Source organism: Tupaia chinensis, unplaced genomic scaffold (genome assembly GCF_000334495.1).
Source record: "Tupaia chinensis unplaced genomic scaffold, TupChi_1.0 Scaffold000631_1, whole genome shotgun sequence".
NCBI classification, from domain to species: domain Eukaryota; kingdom Metazoa; phylum Chordata; class Mammalia; order Scandentia; family Tupaiidae; genus Tupaia; species Tupaia belangeri.
Genome location: NW_006160151.1, coordinates 1 through 4,101, shown reverse-complemented (window position 1 = coordinate 4,101; position 4,101 = coordinate 1). Strand labels below are relative to the sequence as shown.

At 46.4% G+C, this 4,101-nt stretch overlaps 1 pseudogene; it reads right to left on the bottom strand.

The window, feature by feature from the left end:
- Positions 1 to 615: 615 nt before the first annotated feature.
- On the bottom strand, positions 616 to 1,073 carry LOC102472199 (nuclear cap-binding protein subunit 2 pseudogene; annotated as a pseudogene).
- Positions 1,074 to 4,101: the final 3,028 nt, after the last annotated feature.

The following is a 4,101-nucleotide window of genomic DNA, read 5'->3' as shown; positions in this document are numbered from 1 at the left end:
CGGGTCTGGGACGTGAACCACGGTCGACTACATGGTAGTCCAGTGCACAGCCATTATGCTAACTGCTGGTTCCCTGAATCTCTTCTTTTCACCATCCTCAATCATCAGATAAAAAGGCCTTTAGGAGAGGAAGACAGATAGGCAACTTTTACTTCCTCCTGGCATGAGTCACCATGGTGAGCATCTTATATTGATGCTTTCATAGGACAAAAACCATAAAGAGACCCAGATCTCAGTGGAGACACTGATCAAAGGTTGGTAAAAGTAGGCCCATTTACAGACCTTGGGTAATGTTTGTCAGCAAATTCAACATACCAAAGGAGTGAGTACTTTACTGCTGGGGCTCCCTCCACTCACTGGTTCTGTGCCAGTTTTCTTTTCTTGAGAGATTTTTCACTATAGGGCGCGTCCGCTCGCCAGACAGAGAGAGACATAGAGACAGAAAGCGAGAAATCACCCCCCAAGGGGGATGGTCACGCCACAATCCCCTCTCCTCCATTCTCCTCTCGGGATCTTGGGCACGCACGCACACGCGCCCGGCTTGAGTTTAAGCCACCGGGTCTGGGACGCAAACCATGGTCGACTACATGGGAGTCCAGTGACATAGCCATTACGCTAACTGCTGGTTCCCTGTGCCAGTTTTCCATAATCTCCTCTCCCGGCATCATGGTCCTGCCAATACTTGTCACATACATGGCCCCCAGATCTCCCATGTTTATACTGCCTGACTCCCAGTCTGTACAGATGATCTCGTCATCCAGATGGGTTACATTTACATACTGCACAGCATTTTCTGCATCTGCTCTTGAACAGTATTCCACAAAACAGGATGCACCTACTTTCTTCATTTTATCCAGACTCATAATGATTTTCTTTATGTCAACATTTTTGCCAAACAGTTCATAGATTTTTTCTTCTTTTGTATAAAAGGAAAGATTTCCAATATACAATGTACAGATTTTCTTTAGTAATTTTTCTTATTCTTCATTGTCACTCTGGAAGTGCTGGTCCTGGTACTGGCTCAGCTCCACAGAGGAGCTGCTGTGCAGCACCTTCAGGAGACCACCAGACATAGTGCAAAGAGGCGGATGAAGAATTGCCAATTGCCAACTCCAAGTTCAACAAGGCAGTAGTGGCCTCAAAAATCTCTCTAAAAAAATTCCTAGAGCCAGGAAAAAGGCCAGACAACTTTTAGCATAAAGTTAACTGTTCCCTAGACTCTCTCTCTCTCTCTCTTTCTCTCTCTCTGCTTTTCTTTCTCTTTCTCTGTAGTTAAAGTAAATTGTGGACATTTAGGACAAGAGATGACTTCCCTCATTGAACAGCTGTCATGACCCCAGGCCTGGGAAGTTCTATTAGAATGGAATGAGGATGGTGAGGATGACAAGGGGAGGCCTTATAGATATTCAGGTGGTCAAGTTCAAGCTACACTACCTGTAGGATAAGACCTTGGTTTTCTCACCATTCAAAGAAGGCTGGATGTTACAGAAAACCACATACAGGTTCCGCAATGACAGAGCAGTGTGTTACTGTCTTAGTTTATTTTGTGAACAGAGTAAGACAGGTTGGTCATTCACAATGAAGGAGAACTTAGTTGGTCAGATTCTGGAGGCAAGAGCATGACCCAACATCTTACAAGGCCTTTGTATGAGTCATCCCACAGTGGAAGGCAGAAGAGCCCAGGGACTAGGAGTGATAGGTGCTGAGCTCACATGTGTCACAGCCCACTCTGGCAGTCACTCACCCACTGCAGACAGGAACAACTGCCCCAAATAGTCCCCACTTCCAACACTGCTGCCCTCCGGATTCAGTTTTCAACACAAACTTTGTGGGACACATTCCCACCTTTGAGGTTACCATTAATCCCCACTTTGAGTTTCCATTATTATTGCTCAAACAAACAAGAATCTGTTTACATCTATGAGCCGTTAAAAATGACATCTGGAAAATTGCTAAACTGATATTAAAATATGAGCTGGTATATAGAGCTTCTCTATATACCATGTATTGTACCGAGTTTCACCTTCCTTAATTCTACAGAGTTTCACCTTCCTTAATACCCCCTAATCAGAGAGAGGACTAAATTATCATTACTCAGCAAATTTCAGGTGAAGTGTTCATAATAAATATACCTCCAGGTTCTCTTGTGAATCATATGTTCCTGGATTATAATGAGTCAACCTTGACTTCAACGGCTACAAACTCTGCATTCATTTCCATTCATCCTGAGCATCTGGCACACTTCCAGAATGATACAAACCTCTACTCTTGTTGGAAAGATGAAAGCAGATACTGCAGCATACTTAAGCACACACTAAAGAAGATATAAGATTCTTTCAGCCTGTCTTCTAGTGTCACTGACAACTTGTTTTATTCTCTATGTACATGTGTGCAAGATGTATTCTGAGAGAGTTGCAGTAATTACACTGCGTATATCAGAATCTGACCATCTGGGAACCAGACGATGGATATGTGAACAGAGACAGTGAACAAATGGGGAACTGCAGAGACCAACTGCTTTGTAAGGGCTCTAGGCCATAGTGAAGTGTGTGACTGAGACCAGCAGAGGGCACCCCAGGACAGTCCAGTGATTCCTCAAGGCTGTTCAGGGAGGACCAATCAAGGGAACTTGGGCCTGGGAGGGGCCCTGTGCTCTCTGATGGGGACCAAGCAGCTGTGTTCTCTTTGACTGGCAGAGTCCCCTGGGCAAGGCCTTCTGCGCTGTCCCAGCAGGCACTTCCTCCCAGGCCTCCCAAGAGGTAAAGCCAACCTTCCTCCTCCTTAGTCTGCAGTGTGAGCTAAGCCCCAGCCCAGGGCTCATAGAAGGGCAGGGAAGTCACTGGATGGACACACATTTGCAGGAAGAGCCCCTAATGTGGCAGAGGGTGGGAAGAAAAGGAGGCCTGGGAAAGTCCAGCCCATGTGAGAACCAGGATTTGTGTCCACCATGGCCTGAACTCCTCTCCTCCTTGTGTTCCTCTCTCACTGCACAGGTAGGGACTGGTCTTGGGGACCAGGGTATTCTGATTCTGCTCTCTGGAAAAGAGACCCAAGAAACTTCATTCTGGTTCCTATGCCATCACTCATGGGCATCTGTGTCTGCAGGTTCCCTCTCCCAGCCTGTGCTGACTCAGCTGTCCTCCCTCTCTGCACCTCCTGGGCCAGCAGAAACTGCAGAGCCTCCCTCCTTCCTGCTATCTCTTGTACTATGGTTCAGACTCAAATAAGCACCAGGGCTCTGGGGTCCCCAGTCTTTTTTTCTGGATTCAAAGGCACCTCAGCCAGTACAGGTGTTCTGCATGCAGGTTCCCTCTCCCAGCCTGTGCTGACTCAGCTGTCCTCCCTCTCTGCACCTCCTGGGCCAGCAGAAACTGCAGAGCCTCCCTCCTTCCTGCTATCTCTTGTACTATGGTTCAGACTCAAATAAGCACCAGGGCTCTGGGGTCCCCAGTCTTTTTTTCTGGATTCAAAGGCACCTCAGCCAGTACAGGTGTTCTGCACATCTCCAGGCTATAGCCCGAGGATGAGGATTACTATTATTGTTAAATATATTGTGGCAGCATTGATGCACAGTGCTCCAGACCATGGGAAATGAGACTAAAATCTCCCTGTATTTTCCCTGCTTGCTGCCCTCACTACTGCACTGCCTGGGACCACGTCTAGCTCAGGGGTGACTTCTGCTGCCCCTTCCTCACTTGGTACCTCTCTATCTAGCACAGTTAGATGTGAGAGTGCATCTTCATTCTCCTGAGTTTAAATGATCTCTTGATGCTTTGCTAATAATTTTACACTCTGGTCATGTCTGCAGTGACAGTGGTCAGTCTCAGGGCTCAGTGTCCTCTACAGAGATGAGGGACCAATAAGGAAGTGGGCGACCCTTTCTCTGTCCAGCCCAGAATCTAGGCCTTAAACATCTGTGACCCTAATTATAGGAAACAGATGTTCAATATTCACTTCAATTCTGTGAACATGTGATCAATATTTTCAGTAAAGAAGCAGATAAGTCCACAAAATAAAATTAAAAATATCTGGGTGCAAAGTGGACAGACAATTGCGAATCCAGTTAGAACATAAAAGAACTTGTGAGAAAATGGAGTCAAG